Source organism: Bidens hawaiensis, unplaced genomic scaffold (genome assembly GCF_021521415.1).
Source record: "Bidens hawaiensis isolate Kalapana, Puna unplaced genomic scaffold, B.hawaiensis_p1.1 tig00041126_1, whole genome shotgun sequence".
NCBI lineage: Eukaryota > Viridiplantae > Streptophyta > Magnoliopsida > Asterales > Asteraceae > Bidens > Bidens hawaiensis.
In genome coordinates, this window is record NW_027505695.1 from 153,577 (window position 1) to 172,360 (window position 18,784).

At 34.6% G+C, this 18,784-nt stretch overlaps 1 pseudogene across 1 annotated transcript; it reads left to right on the forward strand.

Annotated features, from left to right (window-relative positions):
- Positions 1-2,795: 2,795 nt before the first annotated feature.
- LOC143614805 (GDSL esterase/lipase WDL1-like) lies at positions 2,796-4,488 on the forward strand (annotated as a pseudogene). Its single transcript, XR_013150355.1, has 6 exons — positions 2,796-2,906; positions 3,391-3,468; positions 3,556-3,690; positions 3,804-3,880; positions 3,997-4,134; positions 4,302-4,488. The product of XR_013150355.1 is annotated as a GDSL esterase/lipase WDL1-like (transcript).
- The last annotated feature ends 14,296 nt before the right edge of the window (positions 4,489-18,784 follow it).

Consider the following 18,784-nt stretch of genomic DNA (forward strand, 5'->3'; position numbering starts at 1 on the left):
ATAGCTAATAGAATAGAAAGAGTTAGGGAACATACCCTACTAATGCTTGCGTAGAATGTTATAGGAATATAAACGAGTATGAATGTTGTGTATAGAAGAATGTGTATACGTTCATGCATAGAGCCTTCGGGCCTCATGCATGCACAATAAGTTAGGATGGCAAATCCCTCTAACTTTATATGGCTCGGTTTTGAGCAAGGAAGACTCGGTTATGAGCAAGGATAGAAGGCTCGTTTATGAGCAACAGTGGGAGGCTCGGTTATGAGCAAGGATATGAGGCTCGGTTATGGGCAAGGATAGGAGGCTCGGTTACGAGCAAGGAAGGCTCGGTTATGAGCAAGGATAGGAGGCTCGGTTACGAGCAAGGAAGGCTCGGTTATGAGCAAGGATAGGAGGCTCGGTTACGAGCAAGGAAGGCTCGGTTATGAGCAAGGATAGGGGGCTCAGTTATGAGTAAGAGTAGGAGGCTCAGATACGAGTAAGCGTATAAGAATACAGTTATGAAATGATTGATAGACAGACATAGAGAAAGTAAATAAAGGATTATAAACGTTATGCTATATATAAATGTATGAAAGATGTGATTTGCTTATAAATTGTATGTTGTGAAAAGTAAAGAAATGTTAGAACTCACTCAGCGTATAGCTGACTTTTAGTATGCATGCAGGTGTTGTGATGACGTGGCAAGCTTGAGGCGCGTACGAGGCTATCCATATTGAAGATTAGTTAGAGGAGGAAGATGTTTTGTAAAAAGTTTTAGTTTCCACTGCAAATTGATTATGCTTCTGTTGTATCAAACTGAGTTATGAGTAAATCCAACATCGTAAGGCTACTGGGATCAGGGCCTTTCAACTAAGGAAGCTGCGGTCCTACACCAGATCCAGCAAAAAGAGCATGCATGAGGATCTTATTGTCTTCTTGTAAAGGTATACAAAAGAATGCCTTAATTATAGCGGTGCTTCTGAAAAAATGCGTGTACATGAATGCCATCAAGGCAAATAAGCTCGTCAGACGGTTTTACGAGAACATTCCTCAAACAATGAAGGAATCCATCGTAAAAACTAAAGCTTACCTTTGGGGAGAAGAATCTTTGGATAACTAAGAAACTTGGAAGCGTGACCATAGAAATTGGAGAATCGTTCCTTAGAAGGGAAGAAGCCTCGTTTCCAGTCCTTTGTTGAAAAGCATTCACCGAAACAATACGAGCTTAGAAGGTCAAATGACGGAAACCAACATTCTCGACAACATAAACCCTTAGAGAAGGAGAAGCCGATCTTCACTATTCTGACTAAAACTCCACAAAAAAACTTGGCAACCGAGGAAGTTAAGCATAACTTCCGACCTCCACGTCCCCTATCTAAGCCAGCGAGTAAACGTGATGCAGGCAAGGTTTTTTCCTTCCACAATAATACCGACCATCACACCAATGACTGCTTCCAGTTGAAGAAACACATATAAGAAGTTGTCTAAAGTGGTGAACTAGCTCACCCACTCAAGGATCTTAAATATAGCAAAGAAGGTGTTCATTTTTCTAACTAAATGGGGTTTTCATTATACATATGTGTGTATGTGTGTGTGGAGAGAGAAGATCAAGAGTGAACTCTTTCTTAGAGAAAGAAGTAAATAACTAATAAAGAAATATTTTTAATTTAATTAAAAAATATTTTTAATTTTTTTACCTTTCGTTCTTCTTATATGTTTTTATTTTTAACTAGAAATAATATGAAAAAAAAAACTCATTGTAGTGTACATACGCAATACACCGACATTGATTTTGCACATATGCACACTACAATGATGCACTGCATATGTACACTACAACGATTTTGTTTTATTTTTCCATATGATATAACACTATTACACATACTTACAAAACAAAGTTAAACGTACAGAGTTATGAGTTTATCACTTTAAAACAAGTTACAAGTACTTGAAAGTAAAGCTGTTATTATTTTGTTTTTACAAAATGAATTAGGTTATGACTTTATCACTCATTGGAAACTGCCGATTTTAGCCAGATTTGACTGTTGACCGATTAATTGGCCGACTAGCCCAAAATTAATCAGTGAAGTGAGGGCTAGCGATTAATTAGAGATTAATTAGTGCCTAGTCGGGATTTTTGCAATACTGACAGTTACACCCCTGAGTTAACGTCAAATTTAGACCGAGTTAACAATTTGGATGAAATTGACAACGGTTGAGAAATATCAAGGGTCTAATTGCGAAAAAAAATATTTTTGGATGAAATTTGCAAATGTGACCAAACCTCAGGGACGATTTTGGTACTTTACTCATATAATAAAGAATGGTGAAAAGACATGTCTATCCCTGACTTAACGATTAAAGTTAACCGGGTTAGTGATTTGGATGTAATTGGCAAGAACTGGGAAATCCATATGCAAAAAATAAACTTTTTGAACTAATTTCGCAATATTTGCCAAACCAAAATGACGAAAATTACACTTTACTCATTAAACAATTAAAAAACTATATTATTAAAGAAATGAAGTGAGGCCACCATCTCTATAACTTATCATTATCCCGAAAGTCACCCCACACCACCTATCAACATGGCCAACTCTCTTGACCCGCTAACTTCCTGACCATTATTACCTACAGTCGAATGCCTACCACCTTGTCTCTACCATAGTCACGATCAAGATGAAAAAATTCAACAAGATTCCAAAATGGAAATTATTTCCATCGATTTGAAGGTCTATTATGGAGGGGGTATTCCGTGTTTTTTATCCTTTTCTGTGACTATTGACAGAGTTCATCAACCATTGAAAGTAACGATGGTTGGCCCAAGAAGGCCACAGTTCGTGCTGTTCGGTTCCTCGATCGTTGAATTTAGCTTTCGCTAGGATGGTTGGGGTGCGATTCTCGCAGACTTTTACGCTCGTAAGGTTCGTTCGCATTCCCACTTGTAATCATGTCGAGCTTTAGGATTTGGTAGTGAAATTGTTTTCTTGCTGTAAATTGTTGCTTCATTTGGAATCGGAAAAGAAGGCCCCAAGTTGTATGTATATATTATAATCGGTAGGCAAAGCCAACCAAGATTTTTACAACCACCAAATCACACCGATGCTAGTACATGATTCCAAGTTAAAACACTGCAAAAATCCAACAGAAATTATCCCCCCAAATCATTCCTACCTTTCCTCAAAACCCATAACAAACCGTATCGAATGCCTGCCTTCACTTTTTTCTTAGGTAGACCCATGAATTAAGAGCAAATCCTGAACCGCCAACGCATATTCCTATGCTCCTTCAAATTCGAATAACCCATATAGCCTGATGAACACCTCTATTTGCTTCACATTAAAATATTTGAATGCAACTATTTTTTCATACATAAATATGTGTTCAGTTTAATTTGAAATGGTGCAGGCAGACATATTTATGCGATGATATGGTGGTTGGAACTCAAGGCTAGCCGTACAAGTTCTAGATCAAGTCTTTCCAAAGGTTATTTCTTCATTTATTTGAAAACCAAACTCATATATGTTACCAGCTTTTATGTGCTCAACATCTGTTTTTCTTGTTTTTTTTTAGGATGATCCAATTCAACCATCTCTGGTGATAGTTTATTTCGGAGGTAATGATTCAGCGTGTCCAAATGGCCTAAATGCTCATGTACCTCTTTCTGAGTATGTTGAAAATATGAGGAAGATTGCTGTCCATCTAAAGGTTAACTCTTACCACAATATTTGATGATGTCATTATTGCAGTACTTCTTCGCGTTTAATAGCCATTGTTTGTGTTTTATTCTGATACAACCATATGTGTAACGTTGTTATCAGAGCCTTTCAGAGAAGACACGCGTAATATTTCTTACTGCACCTCCTGTAAATGAAGCTCAACTGCTACAAGTTTTGGGGTGATGTTATAACTGATATAAGTTGTTATTTTATTATTATTATTATTATTGTTGTTGTTGTTGTTGTTGTTATTAATTTTTTTTTCTGTTCATTGACAAAACATGTTATATTTCAGTGTTGATACTCGCAAAAACGAACTATGTCAAAAATATGCAGATGCTTGTGTAGAATTATGCCTACAGATGGGGATTAAGGCCATTAATCTTTGTAACGCGTTTAAACGACATGATAATTGGATGGCAGCTTGTTTTACGTGAGTATATATGCTTTCATATACTTGCTTTATAATGAATATCATGCTTTGAGAAATAGTGTTGTGGGTCAACTCAACCCATGTTGACTTGTACCGAAGAGTGTATCATTTGATCCATGCTTTGACTTTAAGAACAGTTGATGGTTGACTAATTAAGTTGACAACAGAGATGGGATGCACTTAACACCATTCGGGAGCAAAATAATGGCGAAAGAGATCCTAAAAGTCCTCAAGGAAGCTGACTGGAAACCGAGTTTATATTGGGAAGCTTTGCCTGCAGAGTTTGCTTAGCTTTTATATAATGTTATCGGCCCTGATTACAAACCTGATAATCTGAATATCTTAATGTGTTAAAAGGTTATTGGGATGGCATATTACTGGTACTTGTGTTTATTTGTTTAACTTTAATATATTCAAAGGTTGTATGTTTTTCTTGTATATTGTTGTCACTGTATGTTCCATTGCTTTCTATTATGATTTGGGTAAGTAGAATAAGCCTGTTCAATTTGATTTTAGGATCGGTTTCTCAGTTCTAGGTTTTTGTATTTTTAATCACGGACTGGTTCAAACCCGCACAAGCATACTTAAGCTTTTTCTCTGCCAAGCGTATTAAAAGAATATTATTATTTACCTTCATAGAGTTGGTAACCAAGTAAGGGTGTTAACAAAACATAGTTATCAGCGTTTTTTAATACCATGATAGAACCCGAAATAAAATAGTAAATTGATAGAAATAAACAATAACATGGATAGTTGGCCCGATTTGAGAGGGGCTAGTCTCCAGTTAATCCGATTCGAGAAGGATTCGATCTCCAATTAAGAAGAGGTATGAAAACCTTAATTTTGATAAACATAAACATCCATACCCTAGAAACTAAAACGAGAACCTATAAATAGACACAATTTTATTAATAAATGTTGTGGTTACTTAGATCCTTTAACATCCTCACCCATTTGTCTCCCTTGACCCTTCAGATTAAGACGGGTTCGTATCATACCGTTAGCATATTATTGTTTTATCCATAACTTCTGTACTTATAGAAGAATTGCTCCCCCAGTGAAATGAAAAGGAGTCTTTGTTTTCCTTTATAACAATGCATTTGTTACATGCTTACAAAACTTTATGTGCAGATAAAACCCTACAGAAATATATAAAGCTTCTAATGATCACTTGGTGGCTTAATGAAAACCTGGAGTAGAGCAGTTATTGATCGGTGAATACTACCATTGCAGACGTATGCCATCTGCCCAAGTGCTTCTACATTCTTCAAAAATGAATCTAGCGTTTTCTTGATATTTTCGATTACAAGTTTTACCACAGCTTCTATGCTGACCGGCGATCTCAGAAAGCTTTCAATTGAATACCAATCTGCAGCTTATTTACAAATAACTTAATCTTCTCTGCTCTGCATCCTGTATTGTTATATAACTCCTAATCTTCATAAAACAAATGGGTTCCTTTTGCATTTTAATACCATTCTTGAAGCTTTTTAAAAATTGATCGACCTGAGTTTGATCTAACTCTTTAAACAACTTTACTTTCTTTCTTTCTTTGGAGTTTGGAGTTTCTCAAAAAGGCCATCTGATGCCTATGAACAAAATTGAAAATCCAATAATGGTGTAAATCTTTAACAATCAATACACAAGTTTCTCGTACCCTTTTCAAACTTGATCACCATGAATCACCACATAAAGCGAGCCTTTCCGTGTTGGTCTTGAGATATTCTTAACAAGCTTTTTACTTCTCCAAATACCTCTATGGGAATTTAAGACTATTTTCGCCCCATCTTGATTGATTTCCATAGAAAATTTGTTATCCAAATCTAAGTTATTGATAGCATTGCCCGCTCACACTTGCAAACGCTCATTGAACCCCTGCCCGGTGCGGAAGCTTCATGTAAAGAACTGCAAGAAGATCAAATAAATTATAATGCTTTGACAATTTGTGTAACATTATCCATCAACCTGTCCATCATTACCATATAGTTTTTGATCTTCAGGTTAGGTTTTTTTTTTTCTCTGGCACATGCCTCTGGCTACAGCGATTTGCAGATTGGTTACGCCCTAAGGTGAACTCCGACTATCTGCTAATTTGATGTAAGGTAAAATTTTAGTTCTTTCTTAAAGCATTCTCATCCAACCCCTCATTTAATGTGATGGGTGTTTTTATAATTTGGAGAGTGATTCAGGGTGTTGTGAGTGAAAAGTTTTTATATTTTAGAAAAAGTAGTGATTTTTCTGTATATTTAAAAAGTTACTGTTCATCCCTATAATTTTTTAATATATTTTGAGAGTGGTGAGTGAAGGAAAAAGAAAAGGAAATGATAAAAGGTATAAAAAGTATTATTTAATTTAAATAGAGAGAGAAAATGTAGTGAGTTTTAGTGTAATTTTTGGTTTAAAAATAAAGGGTGGGATGAGAATGCTCTTAGTCACAATATTAGGGCTGATTTTATGGCTATTGTTGTAGCAAACCAAAACTGTTATGGATATTGAGTTGATTTGCAGATTCAAAGGCGCATATTAACCATGTAATGTTCTGATTTAACTTTTTTTTTTCCTAATCAAGAAGACCATCCATAAGATTAAACAAGTATTTAAGTCTAGAAGTTTCTTTAAATTCAATTTATATTGGTTAATTTAATTATACTGATTAAAGATTATTTTAAATGTTATTCTCAGTGGTTCAAGAATAAACGTAATGGAGGTATGCATGAGTCATTTGAAAAAAATCAACACTGGTACATACGTGCTACTAATATTCATATAATTTGAGCCGATTTTTGTGTTTTTCGGTCAATAAACATGTAAAGGTTCAGTGATCATATGTTGCGGGGTTTGCTCTTTTGGTAGTTATGTTCGTACGTATTTTGCTTGGATTCATATAATTTTTAGTGACAGTACAAATGAACGGTTACACAAATGTATATCTATAGATCAAAAAACGAATTAACTGTAGAGGAGGTTGAGGTTATGTACAGTACAACTTTTGTTACTTTATTTGGTTGATTGTTCCGTGTTGCAGGAGTTAATTGAAATTTGAGATTGAGAGTTTGCAAAGAAATAGAGGGGTGCCACATACAAGCAAAGAAATAGCTATTTGTGAAGTATGCATAACATAATTGGCGGGCTGAAGTCAACTAACCAGTTTCAGGAAATAACAGCAGCCAACAAAGCAAATGATTTACAAAATGTGTATTTGCAATTAATGTAAAATGATAACATGAACAACATGAGCAAGAGTGTGCAAGAGATTCAGCTTACCTGCACCAGTTATCGTGGTATAGATTTTACTCCATTAGTTCACTGTATACTTTTGTTTCATTAATGATAAATCACCTATTTAGTCTTACAGGAGAGGGTGGATTATTTGGAATATGGGACTGTAATGTAAGTTTCATGTTTAAAATTCAATTTTTTTTACCGTATTTCATATAATAATTTTTTTAGCTTGTTGGGCCGATATCATCATTTTATTGGAATTTTCGTTTAAAAAGATTGATAATAAGACTTTGTAGTTTCATCTTCCAAGTTCCCCTCATTTTAGAATATACAAAATTTAAACCCTAAATCTCTAATCAAATTCCAATTTACATTGACCAAGTATCCATTAAACCATAGTCAATCTTTCAAATATTCAATTGCTTGTAAACAAATTCAAATTAACAATTTATATAAACAAATTAACAATTATAGTTGTAGGTAAAAGTAGAAGAATACTTAAACTGAACAAGTAGAAGTCAAACCATAAAAGAGTAACTGAGAGAGCATTGGCCGTCGGCTCCTCAGCTTCATCGTGGAGGTCCGGTGACCGTTGAAAGGCAATAGGGGGTCAAGGCAGCGTGGGGTGGACAATTTGTGACAATTGAGACAAAACCAGGTACACCCTAATATACAGTTACTTATTTAACGATTAAAAGCGTATTTCATACCGAACGAACGATTAACCGAACGGGTCTAGTTATGACCCAGAGATCCCGGGGGGGCATCTATAAGTGATATACGTTTAATATAAGCTAAAATATTAATATTATGACCTTAGTTCGATAGCAAAACAGTTAAACGAAAACATGCTCGTTTAACTACCCGCTATGGACTTAAACGTGAAAGAGAGTTGCAAAACAAGCATTGTATCATCTGTTAAGCCGAAAAAGATTTACAAAACACTTAGTGGGAATGTTTTAAGCGATCCGTGAAAGTATTTTTGATTTTTACAAACAAATACTACGTTTTTATAAATTTATACAAAATTAGCCGAAAAACACTCGTTTTCGCGCTGTTTGTCATACCCGATATATTTTTCGCGTCAAAAACCGAACCCGAAATAAATTTGGACTCGGCATTTCACGTATGGATATGAAAATTGAGGAAGTTGGGCCAAAATGGGCCAAGGGAGGCCCAAAATGTGTCTCGGGCGCAACAAGTGTTTACCCCCCCCCCCCCCCTAAGTATTCTATTTGTTTTATATAATTGTGCCAAGATATTTTTAACACAAATTTTCACAAAAAAACTGGTATGTTCTCGTTCTTCAGCAGACCTCAAGAAAACCCAAGGTATTTTTATCATTTTCTTCATTTTAAACATGTTTTAATTATGTTTAATCTCATATAAACATAATATGATTACCAACAATCATTCCTAACCATTCAAAAACCCTAAAAATGGTCTAAAAATATAATTTGATCCTATACATGTTTAAGAACATGTTTTGACAAGTTTTTTGTCCATAAACACGGATTAAAGGGTTTAAACGACGTTTTTACGGCTCAAAAGTTCGGTTTAATACCCTAGTCGAAACCCTAAGTTAAGAGGCTGCCATATTGATGAAACATGCTTTTTTTGTGATATAGGACCTGTACCTAGCTTGCATAAAAGTACAAGAACCTGAGAACTTGATTAGAAGGGCGAAAACGAACCAAAACCACTAAGGTAATACCGAATCACTCGATTACGGGCTGTTTAGGTTAAGGTTGTGATGTGCGTAGTTTTAGGTTATGAAATTTTTCAGGAACATCAGGGACCATATCATTGAGTCCCTGTCAAAATTTGGTAATTTTTCGACCATCCGAGAATATTTGGCGAATTTATTACCGATTTGGGGCGTTTATTTGGGAAAAATAATTAAAATGCTTGAAAAATTATGAAATTTTGTGGGGAACTCAAATTTGGTATATTATAATCACATATGAAATTTGGGGTCATTTAAAAGAAGCCTAAATATGTTTTATGCATTTGCATTTATTTGAGTTTTCGTAGTCGTTTTTGGCTCGAAAGGAATATTTGGCAACATTGTTAGAATTTTGAATTTTTCCAGGTTGTTTTGGGATGCATTATGGTCAGAAATTCTGGCAAATTTTTAGGAAATCGTTTGGTATAAACGGACGATTTTAAGGATAAATATAGCAAATAAAATGAATTTTAATAAATTAATAAATCAGTAAATAATTTCAGAAATATTTTTATAAAAATCTAAATATTTTAGTTGATAAGTGGTTAAATTTTCATAATTTAATGATAAACGGATAATTAATTATGTTAATTTAAATATTAAACAAATTCAATTATAATAAAAACCGAGAAGTTCGTGATTAACGAACCTTTTGGAATATCAGAACATCAAGAGTGATCAGAAATTATATTTTTGGATTAATTAAGTAAAAACGAACTTTTTGTGAGAAATCTGGACAATTTGGATAAATTGTGCGGCGTTTTTCTTTAAATCAAACTGAATAAACGAAAACAAGTCCCGTAGTGATCCAGACCCCCAATTTGTGATCTTTATTTATAACTTAATCATTTTATCGACCAACACGTTTACCCAAGCTTACATCCCCATAACTGTTTTCTAAACGCATAAACGAACAACTTGACCCAACGAGTGAAACGAGAAAACTAAGCCAAGTTCGGTTTTGAGTATTAGACATTGAGCAATATCACAGTCTAAGCCTATTGACACTTTCTAGGCATAACAGCTATACCCAGATTTGATATACAGCCCAGTTTAGTATTGAGATTATAATAATATTAAAATATTAATATTATTATAATATATTGATTAAAGGGACTAGTGATAACAAGTCAAACGAACTACAAGCTAACGCACTACTGAATACCGACTAAACAGTGAGTTTCATGACCCTACTTTATGAACTGTTTTACAAACTGTTAGGGTGAAAAACATGTTTGTTTATATCTATATACAGACCTGAAACATGTATTGATGTGAATTATCTAAGTGCTAACACATGAAAGTCCCCACTAACACAGTGATTAACTTCGAGTCAGTGACTTGTGAATAGTACTATTGGTTTGACAAACCCAAACGAAATCGGCCTGGTTGTCGTGTCACACGTAACGCCGTTTGCACATGACCATACTTATACAAACTACTATGTAGTGTTAGACATAGCTACCTAGGGCATGTTGTGGGCGGAAAAGAGGCCACAGTGGTTGATTGGGAGTGGGAAATGGATGCACGCAACACGGACGAACAGTCAAGGCTTCACTATAGCTTAGCATAATTACATCACTTACATACATACTTATAATCATACATACAAGTGTTGACTTGTGATAACACATAACTATATTCTTGAAACTCGTGAAACTCATGAACTCTTGTAGTTGACCTATTTTAAACTGTTTTTCAGGTATACCAAAGTTGGAATAACTTGGTGACTTGCTACGTGTCCAAGGTGTGGTTGATGCTATGTGAATAGAAGCAAGGGTTTTAGTAGTAAGATTAAATAGTTTAACGAACTAGTTTTGTTTGTATCGCCTAGTTTGTAAAACAATGATAGAACAATGTAATGTAATATATTGTAAATTAATTTGTAATGTTTCTTTATAAACAATCTTGTTGATACCATAGGTGTCTGTTACATTCCCGTTTTACGCTTCCGCATTTTGCTAGTCGGGGTGTGCAGAAGTTGGTATTAGAGCCATTGGTTATAAAGGATTATGTTATCCCTTAGGATACCTAAAATATAACCGTAGGCTCGATTAACTCTGAAAAAATAAATAATAAATTAATATTATATATATATATATATATATATATATATATATATATATATATATATATATATATATATTACATTATAAAGCATATATGCATCCTTCCAACTTCCTATAATTTCAACATCAAATGTGCTAACCTCCGCCTTCCAACTCCGGTACAGCAATCCGGCCGGCCACTTCAATGGCCACATATCCCTTCAATCCTCCGGCTTCAATTACCTGTGTAACAGTACCGGCGGCGATCTTCCAGTTCTTCCTCAGCCTACCAGTTATATTTATTACCATCCTTAATTAGGGTTAACGTTTCAATAACTGCTCCATTCATATTCAATTTCATCATTTATTTGTCTTTAATTATCTCCGTAACAGCAAAACTGTAATGGCTTGTTCAAAATGGTCATACTGAACGCGGTTGCTGGCAGATATGAGTGCGTACATTGGTTTCAAAATCGGATTAACATACAGTGGCAAATTCATCCCTTTTCTGCAATTTGGATACAGGTACTTGATTATTTATCGTTCTTTAGATGTATGATCTATTATTATTTCAACAATTTATGTTTTGATTTGTGGGATTTCCTAGGTTTTATTTGGGGTTTCCGTTCTTGTATGTTTACAATTATTAATTTTGATTGATGATTTACATTTTCTTTTTTAAGGTTCTAGACCCTCTCTGCTTTGATTCTTTGAAAGTAACAGTTCATGTTTGGATGAACATTTGACCATTTGGTAATTTAAAAGCCATTATTGAAGGTTTCTTAATTCTTAGTATTAGCATGTCGTTGTTGTTTAATTTGATTTCTTTATATATGTTGTGACTTTTAGTTTTCAGACCGGTGGTTATTGTTTTCATTTTGGGCCAGGAAAATGCCTCTCAAAGTAACATACGGAGTTGATTTCGATGACGAATACCATGATTACCAAGAGGACAATTACACTTATAATTATGCCAATGGCATAGATGCTTATGAGACTGAAAATTGATCCCTTTGATCAGAAGTATTAACAATAAGAAAGCAAGTACATGTATGCATCTTTGTCTAAAGGTTTACATGTATGACCTGCTACCAAAACCGTATTTTAACAACAATATATTAATATTATGAATAATTTTATCTTGGAGGCTGTATGCATTAAAGTTCATAATCACCTTTAGGACCTGTTTGACCTATTTGGCCAGTTCCCTTTTAACCAGATTTTAGAAGTTGACCCATTTGACCTGTTTGAGATAGAACATAACCAAAGCGACCAGCAAGTGAATATGCAGAAGCTACATTATGAATTGCATACATATTATGAAACTTCATAACAATCTTTGTGTCAGAATATATATTATTGCAAAACCTATGACTTCTTTTTTTTTTTTTTTTCATATATGATATTTTTTATGGATTTTGATTTGTTGTTATATATTTTATGTGAAATGCATAACTGAATATGATCATGTATGCTACTGTGAACGATTCCACCTTAACGAATCAGGTTGGAGAGAATGCAAATATTGTGATAAGGTAATTTAAGCCTCTCAACATTAAATACCAACTTCCTTTTTATTCACCAATATATATAGTTTTTCAATAATTACCACCAATTCTTTTATTGTAGCCTGTTCATTGTGGATGGTCCCAACAATCCATGGGCTTTTCTGCCTCCCAACATCTAACTTGGTTACAGAAGAAAAAACACCTTTTGAAACAGAGCCGAAATCACGCCATATGGTGATTAATCAGTTGAAAATAAAGTCAAAGTCAAACAGAGGGTTGACTTTGGTTTTGGATATTCGAGTTGGTAGACTGCCCGATGAAGGTCATTTATATTGGAGATTAACTTTGTTATCCATAGCCTACATCCTAGCTTTTCATCCTACTTGGTAACGGGAATTAAGGATTCAAGTGAACCCACAGCCACATTTAACTTTCATGCAAACCTTTTTATTTGGAACAACCAAACCAACCGTACTTTCACGTGAACCTGCCATCCATATTTAACGTTCACGTGAACCTGCCATCCATATTTAACCAAACCAACTGGTAATTACCACTATTCGTTATTGCTAAAAGAGTAACATTTTCCTAAGTTTTAACATGTAGGTGGTATAGCTTCTTATTCGCCAATAGCATTCACTATTAAAGGCTTAATCGCCAGTAGTCCAATACCATATGGAGCTCGGCTTGTTCAACTTCCAAATTTTAGCGAATCCAGCTTTTAGTCCTTTTGATTAAGCATTAGCTAAAATACAGTTGTTAGTAGCGTACAGGTCAGCATAGTTTCTTTTAATTTGTATATTGGTATATGACAAATGTGCAATTCAATTTTTTTTGAAGATCTCAAGGATGTTAAATCTTAACTAACCACATGTATTGTTTATAATGTATTTATGTATTTAGTTGTATTGTTTATAATATAACAAACTTTCAAAAGGCTGTGCCAACACCTTCAAATAAATAAAAAGTGTTGCCCTTATAAACAATTCTAATTCTGCAACTTTGGCCCGGTAACTTTTTGGTCAAACTTGGCATGTATCCATGACATATGTATACAACATCCTTGAGATCTTTAAAAAAATTAGCATGTCTAGACAAATTAGACTTTTTAGTAGATTGCTATTATAAAATTTCAAGTTTCTTTTTTTGCTAATTAGGTGATTGTCTAAAGTAGCTGCAGAATCTCAACCTCCATTTCATGTAACGTTAAACGAGGATATTGCTCATAATAATTTTCACATACAAACCAGGTAACACGATTTTATTTGATTTTAATGTCTGCATATGTTGTTTGTGTTTTGGAACCATAAATTCATATTGAAGTCTCAAGAATCTATTTTTAGTGTTTGGCCACATAGATATCATTTCCGGTCGTTTTTTTTCTTTTATTATAAATAATTAGAATTTGCAAAACATTTAACGATTGGGTCAGGTAACATGTCTAGACAGGTTTGGGTATAATTGGGTACATGAGCATTGATGCACCCTCGCAAATAAACTTTTTTTTTTGTTTACAAGTGTTTCTCTTGATGTTTCTAGAAAGTGGTGTTTGAGGCATCAAGTACGATGTATATGAAGCAAGAGCCGCTGTTTTAACCGGGTGTTTTTCGTTTATGGATGCAAAGTACAATGTTAAAGCGGATGCAAATTTGATAGGTATATATTGTGAAGATTTTTATTAATAGTTAATTCGGATTAAAGCCCGATTGTAAAAAAGGATGCAAGAAAAAGACTCACTTTTGAGAAACCATGGTTCATCTTTCTTCCTTTTAGTTTTCCACAAACCAATCAAACCATAAATATTCTAACTTTTTTTATTTACTAACAAGGGTGTTGATTTAGGGTTACATTTATTTATCTATTTGTTTTATGAAAAGTGTTTTTATTGATTACTATCACCAACAATACATATATAATATATAATAATAAAATATAATGTTGACATCAACAACAATAGCTTTTAATAAGTAACTTTTATGCTAGATAAATTTATTCTTTATATTTTTGATACACCTATACACCTAAATATTAATGTATGCTCTATATTTTAACTATCAGATGAGTTAAAATATATAAACCTAAATAAATTTTCATTATTTATTCTTTTTAGTCTTTCAAAAAAAGAATTTAAACGCTGAGAAAATGCTCATTACTTCTACCCTTAAAGTCCACATATATACCTCTTATGGGTTTGAATACTCATCATGTTTGGTTTGGACTACACGATTTTGTTTTTTCACTTTTAAAAATATGCCTCTTTGTTTTTTCCTTTTTAAAATTCATTTCTAATGATACGCTGTTTTAGTACATTTCAACGTCACTTTTAATAGAACGATGAACATACGGGTTACTAAAACTAGCTACTTTATGGTTTCACTTTTCTTTTTATATAAATGATCTTTACTGTTTACAATTTTCTTTTCTAAGATTTCAAAATATACCGTCAATTCTATGTAATTCTATATGCCGATATGAATTTTGTTCAAAATTGAGTTTACCCGCGGCAACGCGCGGGCACTTATAGGATCAGGATCAGGATCATGTGAGAACTTTTTGGGAATTGAGAACTATGAGAACCATTTTGGACCACAAAAAAACCCAAAAATAAAAAAAATCATAAAACAAAAAAAAACACAAAAATAAAAAAAGTAAAAAAACCAAAGTTCTTATTTATCATCCCGGTTTCTAAAACAAAAAAAACCGTAAAAAAAAATTCTCGGTTTAGCTAAATTATTTAAGGTAAATGATAATGTACATATGTGTACATTACATAACTAGAGATTAAATGAAAGTATACATATGTGTATAGGTATAATACGAATTAAAAAGAAAAAAAAATCGGTTTTTTTTATTATACATATATGTATAATATGTACACACATGTTTTTTCCTATACACATATGTATAATTTAAGGTAAATGATAATGTACATATGTGTATATTACATAACTAGAGATTAAATGAAAGTATACATATGTGTATAGGTATAATACGAATTAAAAAGAAAAAAAAAATTCGGTTTTTTTTAATGAAACCGGAATGAAATATAAGAATTTTGGTTTTTTTACCTTTTTAAAATTTTCGGTTTTGTTTGTTTTATAATTTTTTTAATATTTTTTTAGAGGGTTTTTTTAGTGGCCCAAAATGGTTCTCAAAGTTCTCAATTTGCCAATGGTTCTCTTAGGATTCTTACCATATATATATATATATATATATATATATATATATATATATATATATATATATATATATAATGATGGATACTAGGATGAACTTGTAGGACAAATGGGTTATTGTGGTCCGGAACATAATAACAGACTTGCTTGTACGAGGGAATCCGGGAAGAAGTCGCGAAACATTCGGGTAGGTAAAAATGAAAACATATGTGTATAAAAGGTAATAATTGAGTATCTATGTGTGTGTGTGTGTGTATGTATATATATATGTATGTATGTATGTAACACGTATACGTGCTTATCTGGAACAAGATGTACAAATACGTGTACGTATGGTAATATCGATAATGGTAAAACATTATTATAATGAATATTATATTCGATTATAATCATTATTAATTCTTAATATAATTATAATTTAATTTCAATAAAACTAATATTATATTTTATTATAATTAATATTAAAGTTGGCCTAATTAATTAACCTCCCTTACACTAGTTAATACTAGCAATAAATATTATTCTTAAAACTAACCATTGTGCAGAGATATGACAAGGAATAACAACTATGTATCGGAAGAGGAACCGGTGATGCCGATAGAAGAGGAGGACCCAGAAGAGGACCCGGAGGAGGATCCGGAAGAAGATCCGGAAGAGGATGAGGAGGAAGTGATTTGTAGAGAGCTACCCAGCAACGAGCCTGACCTGTCTGGATACAGATGCGATAGTTACCCACCCATGTCACCACACAGAGGTCAGAGCGAAGTTAGCAGTCAGTATCATTCACCCACTAGAGCTGCCAGATCACCTACTCTACCTATCCACCTATCCCCGACAACTTCAGTCACTGCACGAGTCCGACAAATTGCTCGTATTAGGGTAACCCCGATTGACCCTACCTTATCCCCACTTAGATCTACCTATCATCGGGGAGAGCGTTCACGTCCTAGGACAGGTATTACACCTTCCCGTTCATTTAGTGTACCTACCTCTAACCCCGACCTCCCAAACATAGAAAACAACTCTTGGATGGCTGTCTTGACTGACCGTGTGACCGTGTGATAGACCTCTCGATAGCCATAAGAAACATAAATCAGGGGAGGAGAGACGTGACCCAGTTTATATTGACACTACATCAGATGGTGTTGGACATGCGGCAGTCGAATGCTTACCACTGCTGGTGTTTGGACAGGATGACAGTTCGACTGTGGAGCTACTACTGGATGATTATGGCGTTATTATTTGTGTGTTTGTGGTTAGTACATCGTTTGTATAGGTAGATGCAGTGTGTTACGGATCGATACACGTAGTTTTTTAGCACTCTATGTATGTATATAGTAGTATGTTATGTTGACATGGAGTATGATTTTGATGTATTACTGCAAGCACTGGCCCTTACAGGGTTAAGCCTAACAGTCACATAGTGACATACTTTGATATATACATGCAAGCACTGGCCTTTAGCAGGCTAAGTCTATGTACCTTTTGGTATAAGTGTACAGAATAGTTTGTGAAATACCAGTGTGTTGTTTGAATTACTTGTGTAACCTTTATTATGATTCTTGTTACAATGTGTCATATACTGGAATTAGTATTAATTGCCTTATATTTGATCATCATTATAGAATGGCCACAAAGAAAGCAACCCCTATGACTGAGGCGAAAATAGCCGAGATGATTGCTCGACAAATGCAGGCAGTGATCCCACTTATTGTAATACAAGTAACTGCCGGTGTAAATGCAAATATACAAACAAACCAACAACCATACAATAATGCTCCCCTAACCAACACTGAAACTGTCACAAATAACATTCCCCCACCTATTACAAACGCCGCTCCCAATGCAAATAATCCCCCACTAGATACAAATACTATTAACAACAATAACCCCCCTGTAAATACAAAGGCCACGGGTAACAATAAGCCTCCACTGAACCCAAACAATAACAATAACAATCCTAATCCCCCACGTAGAGAATCCTCAATCAAAAACTTTAAGGCCTGTAAACAGATTGATTTCAGGGGCACCGAAGGGCCAAATGGGTTGATTAAATAGATTGAAAAGACCGAATCTGTCATCAACATCAGTAACTGTCCACCCGAAAGCATAGTCAAGTATGTTGCCTCTGCATTTACTGATCACGCTCTGATGTGGTGGAATACTACAGTACAGATAAAAGGGCAAGATACGGTTAACCGCATGACTTGGGCCGAACTCAAAACCTTGATGCTGGAACATTTTTGCCCAAAGAATGAAATTCAAAGGTTATAGCATGAGCTTTGGAGCCTGGAAATGAAAGGAGTGGATCATCTGGGGTATACAAACCGCTTCAACGAACTGGGTCGCTTAGTACCATGGTTAGTAACTCCTGAAGGTAAATGAATTGAACGCTATATTTGGGGTTTAGACCTAGAAGTGAGAAGTCTGGTGAATTTTGTTGGTCGCACATCCTTTGAGAATGCCGTGACTCAATCTGACATTGTAACTTTTTACTTGGTGAGAAGCGGAGTATTGTGAATGGCCGGGGAATCGTCGGGTATGAAATGAACAATTATGGAAAGGGATCACATGGAGGGCAAGCAAGTAAACGTGCATGCCCGAAAACATGAAATTATGCTATAAGCAGTTCAGATACGAAGCAAGACAGGTACAAGGGACCCTGGCCAAAGTGCGACAAATGTAATTACCATCATGTAGAGGAGTGCAGATTGCCGGTATGTCAAAGATGTGGTAAAACCGGGCACTATGTTCCAAATTGTAGAATGGGAACAGAAATTGTGAACCAACCAACCCAAACAACTCAACCTCGTCGTCCGCAACCACCTAAACCCCAACCGATCCGCCAACAACCTATTCAACGAACCCCAACCACAGCAACCTGCGGTGCTCGCTATGAATGTGGCAGCACGAAACATTTTAGAAGGAACTGCCCTAAGCTGAATCCAGGAGCAGTTGCAAGGCAAAACC